General features: G+C 37.6%; 1 long non-coding RNA gene across 2 annotated transcripts in view; it reads left to right on the top strand.

Annotated features, from left to right (window-relative positions):
- LOC123781360 (uncharacterized) overlaps nt 1-19,388 on the top strand; it is a 355,277-nt gene extending 335,889 nt beyond the window's left edge. For both annotated transcript variants that reach the window (XR_015727475.1, XR_015727477.1), the window contains one exon: nt 12,855-19,388. This is a non-coding gene — a long non-coding RNA (uncharacterized LOC123781360). The remainder of the gene's footprint in view (nt 1-12,854) is intronic.
- Nucleotides 19,389-22,624: the final 3,236 nt, after the last annotated feature.

The raw sequence follows: 22,624 nt of genomic DNA on the forward strand, positions 1-22,624 counted from the left end.
GCACATCCGCATTCTAACAAGGGTGGGTGATTTGAATTTGCTGGCATCAATGTTAGCTCATCCACTGTGTTCTACGTCCCCCAAATGATTTGGATATTCTTTTCTCTACAGTGTACAATTACTCTGATAAACGGCCTAGTCCTTTGGGAAAGAAATGGAGTAATCATTATTATGTCTACTTGTAGTGGCATTGCAAGATCTTTCTTCAAGTGGTCTTACCCTCCCTCTCAGTTGATGAACTTTGGGTCAGAAACAGGCTCAAGACTGAAAATTGAGCCAATGGGTTATGATTCTCTATTGCTGGACTTACATCATGTGCTTTCTGCTCACCTACTTTGGATCTTTATCTGTGATGTATATCAAATAATGCCTTCGTTGGCTTCCTAGCTCTCTTACCTCTGGGAACACTGTGGTCACAGCCATCACCATAGATCCCTGTGGATCATAACTTTCTAGTTGCCATTCTGTACTTTTTGGGGGTTCATTATGGTAACTGACATCCATCTGGCTTCTGACAGTTAAGCATGACAGTTCCACCTCTATTATTCTGTAGCCTTATCACACCCCAGAAGTATCCCTTATGTTCATCCTTGGCCCACAGAGAAGGGCCAACCTAAAGTTTCTCGTTGATGCTGGTGGCCCTCTCATTAGCACATTGCTCATTGTTGTAGTGAAGAGAGTATCTTCTCCACCTACCCAGGTAATGCAGTCAGTTATGTTTTCTATGGCCTTATATAATAAGCATATTCTAGTATGCCTGATCTTTGAGCCTCTTTTCTCCATATTCTGCCAAAGCAGTTTTAGCCTCTCCGTTTATTAATTATTGGCCATTTTTTCCCTCAAGCTTAAGGAACTGTCCTACCTGCATATTAGACTGGCTCCAAAGTGTTCTTGACAGGTCATTAATTCCTAAGTCATGGGGGAGTGACTTTATATCAATAAACATTCCCTATTTAGCCTGCTATTCTGTCTCCAGTGGTCCAGTACCTTCAAGATCCATTCCCCAGCACATTCTCCAAGTTCCTGCCAAATATGTTATCCAAGTCCTGCAGCTCTTTTGGTAATAGTCTCTTTCCTCTCATAAAAGAGATTGTACTTCCACAATGAGCCCATGATGCAACTTAACTATATTTATCGGTCTAGACCTAGAAGAAACGAGAAGTGGTATAAAAGATCTTGAGGAAGGTAAGCATCATCTTGCTGGGCATCTGCCTCAGTGAGGACATTGCATGGGTCCAGACAAGTGGAGGCTATTATCCTCTAGCAAGGAGTAGGCTGTAGGCCACTTCTACTAGACCAGCAAATTCATGGGAAGCTGAGTTTTCTGGGTTTGTAAGTGCATCCTCTCAGATGATCCCATTTCTGACATCAAAGTACAAATTATCAGGATCCTGCTTCGTGTATAGACATTCAGCCTACTTTGTAATTATAGTACTCTCATAACCAGGGCCTGCTCCTGATTTGCAGCATCCTCTACAATCAGCCATAGGAGATGCAGTGGGTAAATACATTCATAGAGGTCTTCTGGCGTACATAGGGTGCCTGAACTAATGGTTGGCTGATGTGAGCCACCTGTTCTTTTAGCCCTTTGATTCACTTAATAACCAACCAACTACATAGACCTTACAATTACTATTGACCCTGCATCTGAAATGCTGGCATTATTGCAAAAGCAAGTGCATTCACTTCCACTTTTCCACCCAATCCATCACAAGTGAGTCTCAGGAACCATTAAGTATAACAATCCATGGTTTATCACCATTCCATTCATACCAGCTTCAGTATCCTTGTTGCCAACCAGAGAGTTGTCAAATTCCGGAATTCCATCCTGAAGTTCTGCTTTCGTTTTTTATTTATTTATTTGGTTTTTTAATAATAACTTTTTATTATGTTATGTTAGTCACCATACAATACATCCTTAGTTTTTGATGTAAAGTTCCATGATTCATTATTTGCGTATAACACCCAGTGCTCCATGCAATACGTGCCCTCCTTAATACCCACCACCGACTTATCCCAATCCCCCACCCCCTCCCCTCTGAAGCCCTCAGTTTGTTTTCCAGAGTCCATAGACTCTCGTGGTTCATTCCCCCTTCTGTTTACCCCCCCCTTTATTCTTCCCTTCCTTCTCCAACCGATCTTCCTGTTCTCTCTTATGTTCCGTAAATGAGTGAAACCATATGATAATTGTCTTTCTCTGCTTGACTTATTTCACATAGCATAATCTCCTCCAGTCCTATCCATGTTGCTGCAAATGTTGGGTAATCGTTCTTTCTGAAGGCTGAGTAATATTCCATTGTATATATGGGCCATATCTTCTTAATCCAGTCATCTGTTGAAGGACATCTCAGCTCCCTCCATGATTTAGCTATTGTGGACAATGCTGCTATGAACATTGGGGTGCATATGGCCCTTCTCTTCACTACGTCTGTATCTTTGGGGTAAATACCCAGTAGTGCAATTGCTGGATCATAAGGTAGCTCAATTTTTAACTTGTTAAGGGACCTCCACACTGTTTTCCAAAGTGGCTGTACCAACTTGCATTCCCGCCAACAGTGTAAGAGGGATCCGCTTTCTCCACATCCTCTCCAACATTTGTTGTTTCCTGCCTTGTCCATTTTTGCCATTCTAACTGGTGTAAGGTGGTATCTCAATGTGGTTTTGATTTGAATTTCCCTGATGGCTAATAATTTTGAACATTTTTTCATGTGTCTGTTAGCCATTTGTATGTCTTCTTTGGAAAAGTGTCTGTTCATATCTTCTGCCCATTTTTTGATTTGATTATTTGTTTCTCGTGTAGTGAGCTTGAGAAGTTCTTTGTAGATCTTGGATACCAGTCTTTTATCTGTACTGTCATTTGCAAATGTCTTCTCCCATTCCGTGGGCTGCCTCTTAGTTTTTTTTAACTGTTTCCTTGGCTGTGCAGAAGCCTTTTATCTTGATGAAGTCCCACAAGTTCATTTTTTCTTTTGTTTCTCTTGCCTTTAGAGATGTGTCATGAAAAAAGTTCCTGTGGCTGATGTCAAAGAGGTTGCAGCCTACGTTCTTCTCCATGATTTTGATGGATTCCTGTCTCACATGGAGGTCTTTCATCCATTTAGAGTTTATCTTCGTGTATGGTGTGAGAGAGTGGTCAAGTTTCATTCTTTTGCATAATCTGACGATTTTCCCAGCACCATTTATTGAAGAGACTGTCTTTTTTCCACTGGATGTTTTTTCTTGCTTTGTCAAAGATTAGTTGCCCATAGAGCTGAGGGTCCATTTCTGGGTTCTCTATTCTGTTCCATTGGTCTATGTGTCTTTTTTGTGCCAGTACCATGCTCCCTTTGTGATCACAGCTTTGTAGTATAGCTTGAAATCAGGCAACGTGATGCCCCCAGCTTTCTTTTTCCTTTTCAACAATTCCTTGGCGATTTGGGGCCTTTTCTGGTTCCACACAAATTTAAGGGCTGTTTGTTCCATTTCTTTGAAAAATGTCATTGGTATTTTGATCGGGATGGCATTGAACGTGTAGATTGCTCTGCGTGGCATAGACATTTTAACTATGTTTATTCTTCTGATCCATGAGCATGGAATGTTTTTTCATCTTTTTGTGTCTTCAATGTCTTTCAAGAGTGATCTGTAGTTTCTAGAATACATTCCTCAATTTCATAAAAACCATCTATGAGAAGCCTACAGCGAATATCATTCTCGATGGGGAAAAGCTGAAAACCTTTCCGTTAAGATCAGGAACAGGACAAGGTTGCCCACCCTCGCCACTATTATTCAACATAGTACTAGAAGTCTTTTCAACAGCAATCAGACAACAAAAGGGATAAAAGGTATTCAAATCGGCAAAGAAGTCAAACTGTCTCTCTTCGCAGATGACATGATACTGTATATGGAAAACCCAAAGACTCCACCCCCAAATTACTAGAACTTATAGAGCAATTCAGTAATGTGGCGGGATACAAAATCAATGCTCAGAAATCAGTTGCATTTCTATACACGAACAATGAGACTGAAGAAAGAGAAATTAGGGAATCCATCCCATTTACAATAGCACCAAAAATCATACCTTATCTAGGAATTAACTTAACCAGTGAAGTTCTGCTTTCTAGGACAACTTCTTAGTTTGGTTTTCTTTCAGATTGAGATCAGATCCTGAGACAGTGATTTGAGCGCTATTCATTTATTTTGGATGCAATTCCAGAAGACTTAAGTAGGGAGTGGGAAAATGAGATAAACAAGGGAGAACAGCTGGTAAAATGTGCATTATCAAGCAAGTTTCCACAGTAGACACCCTGTCCTCAATTACACTGGTGAACTCTGGACCCTTGTCAAACACACGCCTCAGGTCGAACACATCAGGTTCATCCCACTCCATGGTGAGAAAGCTGTGGTATCTAGAAATGAATTCCTGTCTATCATCAGTGGAAGGTTTATCCAAGAGGACAAACTTGTCATTTCTGGGTTTCTGCATGTATGGGAGAATTTAGCTGCAAACCCAGAAGACCCTCAAGCAAAGAAATGTAGATGATGGCAGTTGGAAGTTGGATGGCATGGACTGAAATAGACACAGGGAATATGGACAGAGCACCGCTGTTATTTGCTCTAAGCTCTAATGCAGGCATGGCTCTAAGCCATCATCCCTCACTGAATTCTTGTAATTACCTCCTATCTGGTGTTCCAGCTTTCCCTTTTATCTCTCTGCAAAATAATCTCAACACAACAGTGAGAAGGATACTGATGAATCTAAAGTCAGATGTGTCTTTCCCCTACTCAAAATTCTGTTGGCTTTCCATCTTATACAAGGTAAAAGCAAAATCTTGTCATAAGATTGGAGGCCTCACAAGATCAGTCCCAACCTGACTTCCTCTCCTACATTGTGATCCAATAAATGTGTGTCCTTACTCTTTAAGCATAAAAAGCAGGCATTGTCTTTGGCCTTTGCAGTTGCTACCCTCTCTGCCTGAGAAGCCCTTCCCTCAGGTAGTGGTCTGACTCCTACTTTCACCTCTCTCTTATCTTGACCCTCCACTCTCCCTCAGTGGTTCTGTAACCGCACAACCCCCCTCCAATCCCTGTTTCTCTCCCCTCTATTTTTATTCCCCATTGTTATATTTTCTTATTAATTTTGTTTATTCTCTGCCCTCCCTCTAAAATGCAAGCTTACTAGGACAGCAGTTTTGTTTGTTCATTCACTTCGGTGTCTCTGACACAAGACAGGCTTGTTAAATATTTTCAGAATGTTTGAAAGAACAAGTTTTAGAACCTAGTGACTGAAGCTGACCCGGAGTTTATCTTTTAATTTCTTAAGAGGTAATTTTTCCAAGGATATTTTAAAGCCTGATTTAGTGAAAGAATGTTTTTCTTTTAAGAATAGGTATAGTATCCTCAAAATCATAATGTAGGCAAATTTGTAATATTAATCCCTGTATGGCCCAGTTAGGTTGTTAGAATACATGGATATGATATTTGTTAGTAACGTATACTTTGAAAGCTAGAACTATTTTTTTTCTTCTTCATTTTTCCATGGTTCCTTCTATGTACTAGAGGCTTAATAACCACTTTCTAAATTAAATAGGAGAATTTGAAGGTGATCTCTTTGGTATATCTATTACTCCATTTTTACAGGAGCTTGATTATACGAACTCTAGTTAATTTTTATTTTCATAGAGTGCATCTTCTCTTTTGTAATTATTTTTGACATGGAATTAAGCTTCTGAATCAAATTCACAAATGTGCATTTGCTGTAATGATTAGTGTGTATTTATTTTATTCCACGTATTTCTCATTCTTCCTTTTATAACTTAGTTTTTCTCGTGGTTTTCAAAACACCTCATACCTGTCGTAGAAGGCAAACAATATAGAAATGTATCAAATAAAAAGTAATCATTGCTTTTATTCCTGCTCCACAGCGGAAATGGCTGGTCACTTAGTAAAAATGTTTATATGTTTAGTTTATATAATTTCCTGCTAGACATATACAAACATGCGCTGTTGATATTATTTCATATTTTCACATACGTACGAGTATCGTGATGGACATAGCACTATTTTATTTTAATTACCTCCTTACTTATTTATGAACATTTAACATGAGATCTACTCTCTTATTACATCTCAAAGTGCACAATAATGTATTGTTAACTATAGGCACAGTATAGTACTGCAGATCTCGAGAACTTATTGACCTTGTATAACTGAAACTTTAGTACCACGTAATTTAAAAGTATAATAAATATCACATTGAAGAGATCCAAAGTCCCTTTTATTTGAGTCTTACCAGATCTGGATACCATTTTGAATTTCACGGATACCAATTTTTATTTGCATGTGACTTTGTGTATAAAATATTAAACTGGCTGTATTTCTATTCAGGAATGAGTCCTAAACAGTGGGTATGTTGAAAGCCATTGGGATAACTGAAAAAAATAAGTTGTCCACTAGTATTTGAAATTTGACAGTTATGAAAATCGTGAAGAACGAAGAGAGATAGCTGGCATGAAGTGTAAAGAAATCCTAACCTCTCTTTAACAAGTGTCTATAAGATGAGTGAGAAGAAGGAACTTAAAAATAATCTAGCCACAAGCAGTCATCCCGTCTTTTCTTTCATAAAGATAAATGTCATAATAGATCAGTGTTCTGCCTCTATTTTATACGTTCAATGTATATTTTTTTCCTCCTCTATTCTTTGGGACTGAAATTACTTTAGAGAGTAGTTAGAAAAAATTGAAAGTGTTTTGGAATGTGTAGCAATAAAAGGTTCAGACTGCAGTGAAACCTTTAATAACTTGTGAATTATGTCATCTGTGAAATAACAATAGATGACAAACTCAGCTGTGAGCAGAATAAAAGCATCTTTTTCTTAAAAAGAGAAAAAAGCGAGTTTCCCTCTACAGTTATGATCAGCTTTAGATTTTCAGTGTTCTTTGAGCAAAGTTTTAACGCACCATGAAGTCTATCTTAGATACAATAAAGATATTACCTTCAATAGAGTCTGGGTTTGAAGTACCAGCTTCTAAAGTGTTAAACTACTCAGGTGGTCTCACGTTGGGAAGGGATCCAGTCTGTGTATACCCGGTTGTTTCACTAAGGGACTGATCGCCTCTACTCTCTGTAGACTAGACTTTCTGATAAAGAGGCTTCTTGTCAGAAATTCACCATGTATTGTGACTGGTACTGCCCACTTGATATTTAATTATTTCCTCTTGCATGACTAATAAACATCTCAAACTTGAAAACTTCAAAAACAGATCTCTTTATACCCCAAATCGCCCTGACAGCAGAATTCAGTGGACCTGTAACATTTTGTTTTCAGAAATGTTTCTCTTTATGTTGAATATGCCGTTAAACTTTTAAAAGTCGAATACAGGGAATGTTCTTTCCTAAAAGATTCTCATCTTTTTTTGTAGACTTTAATTATCAGAAATTCTTAGTGCTTAAAAAGGCTGTTTCATTGGCGTTTACTCGGTGCTCAGTCGGCAGTCAGGTTGCATTTATCTGGTAGTAATACACAGAGAATGAAATGTCTCAGTGAAATTTCAGGTTAGAAGCAATCCAATTGTATCCTGTAGTATAGTAAAAAATTAAACCACTGTGTAGCAGAATTCGGCATTCTGATTGTTAAATATTCATCACAAACCTGTGTGAGTTTGATTTGTCTGGAAGTCTCAATTCAAATAATCTCTTCTCTGTTTTGAGTCCTCTTTATTTTCTCCTTGGGAAAAATGACACATTTTCTTGTTTCTCCCATCAAACCGAAGAGTTTATAGTATGTGATTTATACAGCTCCTTCTCTATGATCTCATGATTAATTTCCAAATTCAGCATTTTCTCCTGCCTACCTTCAAGTAGCCACCCATAAGATCTTAAAGAATTGTCCATAAAGAGTTATATTATTTAGAAGATAGAGAAAACTCATTCCTAATCCTACTCAATCAAATTGATATAACTACATTTATGTTTGCATGTTCCCTTCTTGTCTTTTTCATACGAATCTATTTAAATATCGTCACATTTGTATCCTGAGTTTTCGCTTGGCCAATATTTAATGAGCATTATACTATAGTCTTTATAGCGATCATTTAAATTTTTATTAACTTCCTTTTGACTTAGCATTATCTAATAAGCCTGAACTTTACAATAATTACGTTCAACATCTTAATTCCTATTTAATATTCCATATAGTAGATATGCTGTAATTTAAGGAACCATTTCCCTGATGCTTGTCATTTAGATTTCTCCCAGTTTCCCCCATTATAAGTCATGCACCAATGAATAGCTTTAATATCTAAAGAGACAGACAAGACACAGACAGAGAGAATGACAATGTGGTAAAGTGTTAACATTTGGATTACTTGGGTGAAGGATACACAGGAATTCTCTGAACTATTTATACAACTCTTCTGTAACTCTGAAATTATCTCAAAATAATTTAAAAGAGTACATTTGAATAAGTGGAATTATTAGATCAAATGTTATACATGTTTTGAAAGCTTTCTTTTTACATTGTCATTTTATACCAAAACGTGGTGCAGCAGTATGTGAATATCCGTTTCATTGCTCAATTAGCGAGTGATCTATGAATAATCCATGGAGAGAAGAGATTTTTTCTCTTTGCAAAATTCATCAGCAAGTTCTCACTTGGAGATGGAAGGCTGTGGAAATGTGGAAAGTGTGGAGGTAAGGGAGAGAGAAAAGAGATGCTCCGTGTAGAGGAATATTCATGTCAAATTTTTTTTTCTAGTTCTCTTTGGAAGTACACAGCAGCACAAGAGTGGAGATGACAATAGACTGTTGTTGGTTTTCTGTTTTTGTCTGTTTTTTGCCTCCTGGGTGAATTTCTGTCTGGCGTCTGTTCCGTGGATAAGTCCATATTGATGGTACAGTTTGTCCCATTGGTATTTGCAAAGTCATAGAATCAAAGAGTTTACACCTGGAATGAAGCTCAGAGGTTGCCCCACCCCAATCCTGCAACTTTACAGATAAAAACAGAGAGACCCTGGATTAAAGAGCATTGTTAAATGAGAAAACTAATCAAAGTCAGAGCCATTTTTACAACAAAGTTGCCTTTTTAATATATCTGAGCTTTCTTCATAAATGTTGTAATCTTAGTCTATAGAATGAAAACAGATCCTACCGCTTTCACCTGAAACTGACGGCCGCTTACTTGGAGATTCTGTTACTTTTTGGAAGTCCTGAGACGTCTTTAAATCAGTACATGATCCAAATGACGAAGATTCTTAAGATAAATAGTGAACGTATTGACCAACGTGCATCATGGACAAAGATGATGTTTTCGTTATTTTTATTTTTTTGAAGAACAAGGCAATTACATCAGAACTATTTACAATGGAAGAACTTCATCAGAATTACCCTATTGAGGGCGCCTGGGTGGCTTAGGCCGTTAAGTGGCAGACTCTTGATTTTGGCTCAGGTCATGATTTCAGGACCAGTCATGAGATAGAGCCCTGTCTCAGGCTCCGCAATGGGTGTGGAGCCTGCTTGGGAGTCTCTCTCTTCCTTTCCCTCTGCCCCTCCCCCTCCCCCTCCCTCTCCCTCTCTAAACAAAAAAAGAAAAAAAAACAATTACCATATTGGTTTTTCAGCAAATACATATTGATTGCCTGTTGCGTGTCACTTGTTCTTTCTTCTAGGTGCTAGCGAGTAAGGGTACAACATTGAACAAACAGAATCTAGCTCATGGAACTTACATCTTACTGAGAAATTTACATTCAAGCGAGTATAGTTTAAAGTGAACTAGATCAATTGCTCTTTTTAAACTATTATTATTATTATTATTATTATTATTATGTTTCAGGAGGGGGCAGAGGGAGAGGGAGAATCTTAAGCAGGCTCCATGTCCATTGCGGAGCCCGAGGCAGGGCTCGATGTCAGGACCCTGAGATTGTGACCTGAGCTGAAATCAAGAGTTTGTTGCTTAACTGACTGAACCACCCAGGTGCTCCAAGAAAAATTGCTCTTATATGTAATTGAAATTAATTGTAAAGATAATTTCCATAATCTTGGTCCCGAGGAGAAATTACATATCTCTAGGGACCGCAGTGCTCAGAATCACTATTTGTAAAAACAGAAGCACGGGAAGGAGAGAGAGATCCTTTCGTGGCAGTCAGGGTTGTGTATTTTATAACTTTGAGTTCGCTAGTTCAGCACTAAAGAAGTGCTCATTCATTCATTAATTCACTCATTTTTAGAATTTTTAATTTTCCCTTCCATTAGATGTTAGGAATGTGTTTCACGGTCTCCTAGCCCAACTGAGGAGGCTATTTTCATTTGAGGTGCTTTGGGTGGCTGACCAGCCTTACATCTCTGCTTAAGGCCATCGATTTATAGTCACACAGCGTTCACTGGGTGGTGGAGCCACCACTCTTTTGCTGTTACAAACAAACATGGCAACTGGCATTTTCATGCATGTTCACGCTCACATGCACACGTACATTCATAGGACAAATTCTTACAGGAGAGATTCCGACTTGAAAGGTTGTACATTAGTTATTTACTAAAATGTCCGCCCCAGCGTTTGCACCGATTTGGATCCTGACCAACAGATCTCAAAGCGCTGCCCTCTCCACAAGCTTGCCGATACTGCTTGTGCCAAAACCTTTGCCTTACAATCGAAAGTGTTCTTCTAATATCGTTTTACTTTCTATTTAAACAATTACAAGTAAGGATAAATGTCTCTCACTTGTTATTTGAAGAGATCTAGATTTTATACTTTTGGACAGTTGGGGAGATTCTGAAAAAGAAATAGCTTATGAACCTGGAAGCTGCATTTCTGCTTCTTTCAGCAAAAGAAACATTGTCAAATTAAGAAAAAAAAACAAAAACGAAGTTATTTGATGTTAGGAATACCTTCAGCACATCTCTCCTCTTTGACAAAAATCCTTATCTTGGATATGTGGATATTTCTGTTGACTTTGGTTTCATAGAAGTGTGTAGGTGTTTTCTTTCCATGACTAAGAATGAGATGAGTTCATGTAAAAGTATTGAGAGACAGACACTGTCTTCTGTACACAAAACCAGTTTTTTAATTTTCTTGCTACTTTATGCTGAATCAATGCAGAGGCTATGGGACAATGTGTTCAACTTCTCCCCTTGGGATTTCCTGGAGGTGATTATTTTCTGAGAGAATTGTATTCCACTTGGCACATAGCTTTTTGGAGGGGAGAGGGGTTTGGAATTCTTTTGACTTTCTGTGAGTTAGATAGTTTTCTTAACTTTTGTAAAATTTGAACCCATCTACAAGTGACGACATCTATTTAATTCGACCATATGTTATTTTGGTGGCAGACAGCTAGCTACCTAGGAGTCAGCTAAAATGCACCGGATACAGATGTCATATGGATTAAATGGCGAATCGTTTAACAAAATAACAATTACAATTTAATCTGGCTCATCACGTCATCCTTAAAGAGAAACAGTGATGTCTAAAATGTACTGATTAGATTTCACGTCTCATTATTTACGGATTTTATGAATTAATATGAACAACACGTTACATTATTCATTAGCTTTGGATGGCAACAGTTTATAAAGGCTGCTTTTCAATAACGTATAATGGGGTTCATATCAAAATTCAGGGATAGGAACTGTTACGATTAAAGGAAGCATTTTGATTGACAGCTAGAAATCAAACTCAAGAATCTCATATAAAAAAAAAACACCTCAAATAAAGTGCCCACTGATATTTTGAAATGTACGGATGTCATAGCCTTTTGTTGTAATGTCAGAGAAAGTAGAGGGAAACGTATTTTTTTGAACTAGGTGGTTTTCGGGTTCTTTACTGTGTTTTCCTAATTAATACCTTTATTTTCCCTCTGCTCAAAGCTCTCTGTTTGATGTCTTTTTTTTTTTTTTCTGATTTGCAGGAATTTTCAAACTCTACACATTACCTGATATTTTTTTCTTTGAAAAGAGCAACATTGGAGTAAACGTAATATTTATGGAGTGCTTACGATATGCAGTACCGCATACAATATGACAGTGAGCTTAGCACTCACCTCACTTTGTAGATGGCTTCAGAAAGGATAGGTCCCTTGTAAATGATGCCGCCGGGGAGTGGTGGAGTCATGGTTCGAACTCACGACTCTTGGACTTTAAAAGCCAATCTCTTCACATTATACTGTGTTACTCCAATGAGACTAGCTAGTGGGGAAAGGGATCAATTGGCAGCTGCTTGAATTGATGAACGCAACTGTCTGAACTTACTGCGTCTTGTGAATTTCAGGAACCTATACTTAGCAACTGGGGCAGAGACTCAGTCATTTGCTCTTTTATTATGCCTCTGTGTGAAGATATTTTTGGAAAATTTCCCACAAAATAAAAGGGAATTTGCATTTTTTGAGGTTCTTACATAATGGTCATGCTATTTATGACCACATTTAATCCTCATTTTAAATCTGTGAAGTCAAGGTGGAGAAATTGAGGCTTCTTAGCTTGCCCAATGGTGGCAAGTGACCTAATAGCAACTCTAAAATTCAGAGGTTCCCATAATGCCCATGGATGATGTGAGGTGAGCAAAAATACAACCATTTCATCCGATAGAGACAAATTACTAAAGGAGGTAATGGTTTGTATACCTGCCCCAAATCTAAAAGACAGTAAAGTTTTCACTTATTTTCTGTTTTTGAAGGCCTTTTAACTTGAGTTCTCAAATGGGGAAAATGTGGCATTTTTTTCTGGTACCTGAAGATTTTAGGAAATCGGGAGTGATGACTCTGCCTGTTCCCACCAGAGTGGCCCTACTTTTCAGAACCAAATGTCATTATTTTACCAGTGGGAGATTTGGGGAAATGTTTCAGGTAACAGAATAGTCTATTTTGACACATGTCTCTATTATTCCATTTCAGATATGCCTCAGGTCAAACATATTCTTGAGACATTCTCTCTCAAAAGCCCTTTGTAGAATACCCAAAGAAGAATTTGATGTCCTGTTTCCCTAAAACTAATACCGAGAGACATTCGATTCTGCTCAGAATACGTGTTCACGAGCTGAAACGGGCGGCGGCAGGTCCGAGCTTCAACATTAACCACATCAAGAAGTACCAAGAACTACAAGCGAAGAAATTAAAAATTCTCAGGTGATTAGAGTTTGGGCTTAATTTAGTTTTATGAATTTAAAACTAGAGATATTTGAAGATTAATTTTTACGACCTTGTCATTCACATTAAAATACTTACACAATTCCGTTTCAACACGGTAGGCTTAAAGATCAGAATCATGACCTTTCTGTTACTTAGTCCTTAAATAGCGACAATAAATGCGGAATTAATTGCTCTGCACTTATTTGACTACACTGGATATTCAGATTAGTTTGGGAACTATGCTTTAGTTATGCCATTTGTGACGCATTGTCTCAAAGATGGGACAACTATACAGAAACATCCTCCTACCATAAGATTCAGGAATGTCATAGACTCCACATTGTTTTCTTAAAATAGAAGATGGTATGCACAGAGATCTAAAAACTAGGGAGTAACAACTTCTAGAGACGTCAATTTAACATGTCCTATTTCGGTAAGAATTTTATTAAATAGGGCTTTTAGTATTAGATGGTTTTCCCTCTCCAGGATAACCAAATTAGAAAAGTCTGTTTCTTTCCTTCCCTATTAAAAAAAGAAAGAAAGAAAGAAAGAAAGAAAGAAAGAAAGAAAGAAAGAAAGAAAGAAAGAAAGAAACAGGTACTTCAATAAGCATTTTACATGACTTATTTTATTTCTTCCTTAAACAATACCTTCAGATAAACGCATTGTTAGCCCTGGTTTCCAAGTGAGCAAGCTAAGGCTTAGTGAAGTTCTGTCACTTGCTCGAGGTCATCAATATAGCAAATAACAGAGTTAGAATTCCAAAATAATGAATAAATGCTCAGTGACATAAATGGAGAAACAAAAAAGCTGGGTCATGTTTATCCTACTTAGATTCAAATCCAAGACACGAGTTAATTGTGTTCTGTAAAATGGTAGTGGGATTTGTATGGCCAGGACCTTCATTCAGTGGGTACTATGCCGACTAGCAGAGGAGAGACAAATCTGGGTGACTCTGGAAGCACGTCCTCCTTTTGCTTACTGGCAGTTTCATAAAGACCTGGTTTAGCTGATTGGGGTTAGTTTGGTGGAAGAGCAAGCTGGAGGCCCTTTCCCAGCACCCTCCCCCACCCCCCACCATTTCTCTCCTAGACAAGGAGCTTCCATTGTTGTCTAGCGGCACAGGCTCCTCCTACCTCTTGGATTTTATAAATACATGAGGTTTTCAAAGGGCAGGCCCCTCAGCCGTAAGGCATCCAGCCCACTCTGCTCATCTCAGCGTATGTCTCCATGGAATAATGAGGGGTTGGGGGAGCAGTGGATCGCTGCTCTCTGCTTATCAGCTTTCACCCTAGAAACGTGATTTAACATTTACACCGTGTAGCATGTGTATCCGTGCTCCCTGTGCACAACACTCCCGTGCCATTTAGAACAAAACTAATGGTGAATAAACCTTTGTTAATTTTATATTTGATCACTCTGGATGAGAATTCTTTGAAGCTGAACAGTTTAAAGCGTATTCTGTTATCATTCATTCTCATCTAAGCATTTTGTTTTCTGCTGACTTACACCTGATAATCCCCCAAATGTGAACCCTGTCAGCTCAGGGATCAGCTTCATCAAAATCAAACCAAAATTCAGAAGAAAATGTTATAAGTTGGGATTATGCAGCATGAATCTTCTATGTCTGAAAGAATCATCTTTTACTAAGTAAAGGGAATCCCACAAGGAAATGAAAATAGGCCATTTCACACCAGTGCATTTCTGTCGTTCTCTTCCCTTTCTTCACTCTCCTCATCTTTCTCTCTTCCTCTCTTAAATGTGACTCTTCTCTCTCCTTGACTCCTCTTTCTCCAGTGACTATGCCATCCGGAAAAGTACAAATGTACAATAAAAATTACTTCCTAAAATCAATGTAATAAAAGCTTCTTGTCAATGAGATACATCCTATGATGTGATAAAATGTATTTCTTATTGGTAAATTCATTTAACTATCCTTAGTGGCTGTCATTTCTCCTTTCCAAGACAAATATTTGATTTTCCAGAAAATTCAATATTTGGGGTTCTTATGTAATTCCATGCTGATTTGTTAAGGGACATGTAGAAAATACACAATTCATAATGGGAGGAAAGTCTATATCTTCTTTCATTTAATTTCAAAGGAATCCCAAGTGATTTTTTTCTCTCTCACTTTTTCAATACCTCAATATCATACTGGGGAAAAAAAAAACCCAAAAAACAAACCCATGGAACATAGAACCATAATTTGAAATTAATAAACAAACCTGGTGCACTCATCCATTACTATTATTTTTATTACGTTCAAAGCCTCAAATTTCTGCTATTTATTACCCGTATTATTTACTACCATATAGTAATGGTTTAGTCAGTGAAACAAAGGTTTTAGAGGTTAATAACATCAGTTCGGGAGGGAAAGAAGGCCTGTCATACACTGTTGATGAAACTGGAACCCGACGAAACCTATTCTCAAATGAAATCTGGCAATATTTACCAAATCTGAAATATATTTGAAATTTAAAGTGCACATCAAAATATAAGTACACTGATGTCGGATATGTCATTTGCAAATATCTTTTTCCATTCAGCAGGATGCCTTTTTTTGTTTTGTTTATGGTTTCCTTTGCTGTGCAAAAGCTTTTTATTTTAACGTAGTCCCAATAGTTTATTTTTGCTTTTGTTTCCCTTGCCTTAGGAGACAGATCTAGAAAAATGTTGCTACAGCTGATGTCAGAGAAATTACTGCCTCTGACCTCTTCTAGGATTTTTATAGTTTTAGGTCTCACATTTAGGTCTTTAATTCATTTTGAATTTATTTTTGTTTGTGGTGTAAGAAAGTCGTCCAGTTTCAGTCTTTTGCATGTAGCTGTCCCATTTTCCCAACACCATTTACTAAAGAGACTGTCTTTTCCCAATGGACATTCTTGCCTCCTTTGTCATAGATTAATTGACCATATAGCCACGGGTTTAATAGCCAAAATATATAAAGAATTTATACAGCTCAACACCAAAAGACAAACAATCCAATTAAAAAATGGGCAGAGGACCTGAATGGACATTTTGCCAAAGAAGGCATACAGATGGCCAACAGTGAAAAGATGCTCAACATCACTGATCATCAGAGAAATTCAAATTGAAACCACAGTGAGACATGACTAAAATCAAAAAGACAAGAAATAACAAGTATTGGCAAGGATGTGGAGAAAAAGGAATTCCCATGCACTGTTGGTGAGAATGTAAATTGGTCCAGGCACAATGGAAAACAGTATGGAGGTTCCTCAAAAAATTAAAATAGAACTATCATATGATCCAGTAATTCCTCTACTGGGTATTTATCCAAAGAGAACAAAAATATTAATTCAAAAAAATATATGCTCTGCTGTTTATTGCAGGACTATTTACAATACCCAAGATATGGAAGCAACCTAAGTGTCCAGAGGTAGATGAATGGATAAGAAAGATGTGGTACACACACACACACACACACACACACACACACACACACACACAGATGACTATTACAGAGCCATAAGAAGAATGAGACTTTATGACAACATGGACGGACCTAGAGGGTATAAGGCTAAGTGAAATAGGTCAGACTGAGAAAGACAACTATCATAGGCTTTCACTCACATCTGGGATCTACAAAGCTAAACAAATGAATAAACAAAGACAGAATCAGACCTATAAATACAGAGAACAAACTGATGGTTGTAAGAGGGAAGAGGGTGGGGGATGGGCAAGGTGGGTGAAGGGACATGGGGATACAGGTTTCCAGTTAAGTCATGTGAATAAATGGTACAGCATAGAGAGTATAGTCAATGATATCATAATAGCTCCGTATGGTAGCAGATGGTCCCTACACTTGCGGTGAGCACAGCATAATTTATAGGGATGTTGAATCACTATGTTGTACACCTGAAACTAATGTAATGTGTGTCAACTATACTAAAAAAATTTTTTTTTAAATGTAAGTACACTGATGTGATTATAGCTCTCTTCATAAGAACAATCAATCACAATAAGGCACTGTAATTAAGTTCTTGTAACAGACACTGCCGAAGCAAAGATATGTATATGTAGATTGAATAAAAATCTTCAAAATACATTATCAAGTAAAAATTATGGTATAGAAAAGTGAGTATTGTATGATCATTTTTTTATGTTTAAAAAATATATATGTAGTTATATGCATGGAAATTGTTTCTGGACTTACAGACAAGTACCTGTTAATAGTGGCTCCCTTTGAGAAGAGGGACTCAAGGTGTGGGTTTGTGGAAGGCTTTAACTTTTCATCGTACACTTCTCTGAGCTTTTATCACATCTAATCATGTGACTGTATAACTTTATTTTTTAAATATGAAGAGGTGAACAAAATTATAAACCATTTTGGCATTAAAATACACCAATAAATGTAATTTGGAAAATATTAGCTTCTGGCATGAGTAAAACCCTGCAATATAAATCTGGAACTTACTCGGCATCCTCTATATAAAAAGGAATCCTGACTTTAAACTAGATGCTCAGGTTTCCTGGAGCGAGTTTTAGAATAACTGACTAGAACTGGATATGCAGAGCTCTGAAAAATCGCTTAGTGACAGGAAGAATGAACACTGCTAATGTGTGTTCGCCCAGGTCACAACAGCCAGGGCAAGTCAGCCAGGTGCATGGGATAATGGGAAGAAGCAATCTCCTGTTGTCCATGTCATCCTTGGTATGGACACCAAGCCTCCTTCTCCTCCACGAGCCTCAGTGGGCCTCCCATGGACTCTTGCCTTGCACAACCATCAGTGGTCCCTGGGTCATAGAGAAGCATCCATGACCCTTCTTTGGATGCCCTGGTGCTCACCGTATGGAGGTGTCGATCCATAGTCACTGCACTGGCTGCCCTGGTCCCGGCCAGAGTGTGGCACTTGCTGTCATCTCCTGTCAGCACCTATACCAGGGATGAAGGAGCTGAATCTTCCACTGTCCGCTTTGAGATGGGAGGAAAAGCACTTCTTCCTTTTGTTCTGAGTGTTGCTGGTAGGTCCAGATCAGAGTCAACACAATTCAGGTGGTACCATACTGTGAAGCACTCACAGTCTTTCTTCTGACATCATCCCTTTTCTTCCCTCCACACCAAAGCCAAACTTGCGTATCACGAAGCTCTTTACTCTCAGCATGAATTACGGTACCTGAGGGGTTCGAGGGGAATGTAAATTCCTGGCATGTCAACTCTGGAGATCGGCTTTAATATGCCAGCTCTAATGTGTCTCCCATTAGATTTACTGTACTTTCCTAAAACTAAAATGGCAGCTTTCTGTGTGGGCAAGCAGAACAGAGCATATCAACTGTTAATATGGCGTCCGTGACTACCTGGTTGCTGTAAGTGCTTTCTGAGGTCCGAAGAAGAAAGCTATATATCATTAGTATATCTTAACCTGGAATCACTTTTTTCCCCTCAGTATAGTTGTTAGAAATGCAAGACTTTAGGAGTCATGGGTCTGAATCCTGGCTTTTTTTGTTGGCTAGCTGCATCATCCAGTGAAAGTAAGTTAACCAATGTGAGTCTCACTTCTCTCATATCCAAGAGTTGGTGTGAAAAACAAAGATAGTGGTGGTTGTGAACTCCTTAATAAAGAATTCCACGAACATGTGGAATTTGTGTGGTTCTTACTCGTTCTTAAACCCGTTAATAGCACCACGCGACATTGGTCACCCCATCTGGAAACATTGGAGTATTGTCAAACGCCTTCCTTCCACCTTCTAAATTCAATCCATCACAACAGACCTTAGAGCCTCCTCAGCCTCTTCCTAGCTGTATGAGTTTAGGTAATTAACCTCTTTGTTCTTCAGTCTCTTCCTTGATTAAAGTGGAGATAATAAAACCTATGTCACAGAATTGTTGTATTAAATGAAATGATGTATGTAAACTATCTGGTACATAATAAACATTATGTATGTAACAATAAACCTATAACATACTAGATAAAATCACGTTTATGCAATATTACATATAATTAATAATTTGTCAACTTCATACACTTTGATTAACGAATAATTTTATTACAGAACTAATTATAGCATAATCATACAACACAAGACAAACATTACATAAGTCCTTTCTGTAATAATATTGCTCTTATAGAAAATAGTATTAGCACCGGTCTATGTGAGAAGGTTTGTTTTAATAATGAATTCCGTTTCTTGCATTGATAGTGACATTCTGATTTTGTGTTTCATCTTGTGCCAGTTGTGGTATGCTGCACCTTTCAATAAGTTTGTCATTTCATCTAAGCTATTGATATTTTGGAGTAAAATTTGTTAAAAATATTCTCTTAGTATCATTTTAAATCTGTAAGATCTGAAAAAATAAATAAATAAATAAATCTGTAAGATCTGAAGTGATCATCTCTCTTTTATTATTGATATTGGTGATTTCTGTTCTCTCTTTATTAATCAGCTTAGAAAGGAATTTATCAATATTGTTGATCTTTCAAAGAACCAAATTGCAGTGTGTTCGTTTTTTTCTATTGTTTATATTTTCAACAATTTTCATCCTTTCTATTTTTTTTTTCCATTTACCCTGCTTGTATTTTTCTAGCTTCCGAACTTAGAACCATAAGCAATTGATTTTATACCACACTTCGTTTGGGTATAAAGTTCTTAAATTTCTCTCAGAGCACTACTGTAGCTGCATCGAAGAAATTTTTATATGTTTTCATTTATTTGGGAAGATTTTCTAATTTCTCTTATGATTTCTTCTTTAACTTTGTGGATTATTTAAAAGTGAATTATTTAATTTCCAAATATGTTGGGTTATCTTGGAAATGTTATTGTTTTCGAGTTCTACCGCATTGTGATCAGAGAACATACTTTGTATGATTTATGTTTTTAAAATTTATGTATAGTTGTTTCAATTGCTTAACACATTGTTTATCATGATGAGTATACTATATGTCCTAGAAAAGTATGTATGTCTGCAAATGTTAGGGGTAGTGTTCTAGAGTTGTAAGTAAGGTCAAGGCTGTTGATGGTGTACAAATTTTTCTCTATTCCACCCATTACTGAAAGAGGGATCATCAATATTTTCGAAGCTCAGTTTTCCTTTATGTAATCGAAGTGTTGGGCTGAATAACACATAAGGACACTGACGATCCTGCCGAGCTGAAAGTTCTAGAATAGAACTTAATTCTGCATTTGTTTAAGGTCATTTTTTCCTCTATGACTATATTCTCTTTCCTGGCAAGTTAGGCGTTTTTAGATTACTTACCTTTGTTATAGTATCATTTGTCCTAGGGAAAAATAAAAATTTTGTAAAATTGCGAGTCTATGTCTAATCTCCTCCTGTAATTTTAGAGATGTTACTTATCTTAAGAAAAGACATATGACCCAGGATGAAATGAACATCACATTTTTGGTTGTGGTAATAGTGAGTACTCTGAACAGTTCTATGTAAATATACTTTACAGATTTTATTTATTTATTTGACACAGAGAGAGAGAGAGAGAGTGAGAGAGCACAAGCAGGGGGAGAGGCAGAGGGAGAGGGAGAAGAAGACTCCCAGCCGAGCAGGGAGCCCGATGCAGGGCTCGATTCTGGGACCCCAGGATTATGACCCAAGCCAAAGTCTGACTGAGCCACCGAGGCGCCCCTATGTAAATATACTTTAAAATGCAGATCATTTCTTCAAAGAGCTTGTATGAAAAAGACAGACAATTGTGATAAAAATATTAGCTAATCTGTCAGTAGTCAAGATTTGACAAACTGAAACAGAGAAGTTAAGATCATTTGACAGTCTTGATTGGGGGCCCTGTAATTGTTTTCTTTGGTAGGTGTCATTCAGATTTTTTTGGAATTTTTTTTATAGCTGCACTCCTCTTTCTAACTCTTACTCTTAGCAATTTTCTTCAGTAGCCATATCATATTATCTCTCGATGTTCAGAGTTGCTACATTGAATATTTCAAGGACTCGATATAAATTCTTTCCTCATGACTTGCCAGTTAGGTCCATCTTCTCGTCTCAGATACTGGCTCACTAGACTGGATTTGTGGTTATGATCACTGAGAATGTTCTCCTCCACTTCCATTGGCCTACCCCAGATATTACCACTAGACTGTTCTTACACGGGCACTGTTCATAATGTGAACCAGGAATGGATACTTAAAGAGTAGTCTGCGTTTGTAGGTGGGCTAGTAGCCCTGCTGCTTAGCAGGGATGAATAGTAATGTTACAGTAAAGAAATGATCACTTTCTGGGATCTGGAAATAAAGAATGTGGGGACATTAGGCCAGTTTGAAGTAAGAGAAATAGAAAATATGAAGATCATGAGATAAAAACAGAGTTGCTGGTCCCCAGAGTTACCTTGATTCTTGTTTATTCATTCATGATGTTAATACTGACAGGGACTCTATTATGTTCCAGGGACTGTTCTAGATGCTGGGGATGTAGCAATAAAAGCGAAAGCTTTCTCGTTCTAGTTCAATTCCATGTATATGCCTATATTGACCTCCCTATTATTGAGACTGGGCTTTCTTTACTAAAATTCAAAAGAGCTTAACAGTTATACTAGGGAAATGATGGCCTTATAGTAACATTTCATAGTGGTACAATTGTAAGGTAATACTTTGTTACTACCAGGTGTTACTTGAGAAAAATGAAGAGATTTTTTAAAACTACTTTATTTCATGTGGTTGTTGGTTTTATCAACAGTTTTGCATACTAAGTTATTTTTATTTTATTTATTTTTAAAGATTTTATTTATTTACTTGACAGAGAGAGAGAAAGTGTAAGGGAGGAGTGGCAGGAAGAGAGAGAGGGAGATGCAGATTCCCCACTGAGCGGGGAACCAGACGTGGGGCTGATCCCAGGACCCCAGGATCATGACCTGAGCAGGCGCTTAACCGACTGAGCCACCCAGGAGCCCCTACTAAGTCATTTTAAACCTAGGTTCATATCTACATTGAATTACTTCATGTAATGGTTACATGGGGTATCAAGTCAAGAAACAAAGCTTCTAAAATTAGTTAACTGAAAATCAAGAGGTAGAGAAAAAATAAAGAAGTCTGATCTGTTAAAGCTTATGAACATACATACTTCTTCCAACTAAATTTTAACTGTTTTACCTCTAATTACTTTTTTTTTAAAGATTTTACTTTATTTATTTATATGACAGAGAAAGACAGCCAGTGAGAGAGGGAACACAAGCAGGGGAAATGGGAGAGGAAGAAGCAGGCTCCCAGCAGAGGAGCCCGATGTGGGGCTCGATCCCAGGACCCCGGGATCATGCCCTGAGCCGAAGGCAGACGCTTAACGACTGAGCCACCCAGGCGCCCCTAATTTCTTTTTTTATAATTTAGACTCAAGTTATTGTTTTCCTTATCAAACTTTCGATTAATAGAATTGTGATTGTTTTGACTCTAGATCTAGGGTGACGTCAAATGATCATTTTGTAGTTTAATAATGGGTTCTTCTTGAATGACAAATAATAGCACTTTATAGTGCTAGATATCTAAGTGCTTTACTTAAATTCACTCATTTGGTGCTTGTTATAACACTGTGTTGTGGGCACTCTTATCACACCCACTCTACAGAT

This window comes from Ursus americanus, chromosome 18 (genome assembly GCF_024610735.1).
Source record: "Ursus americanus isolate L20-20 chromosome 18, mUrsAme1.1.p, whole genome shotgun sequence".
Classification (NCBI taxonomy): domain Eukaryota; kingdom Metazoa; phylum Chordata; class Mammalia; order Carnivora; family Ursidae; genus Ursus; species Ursus americanus.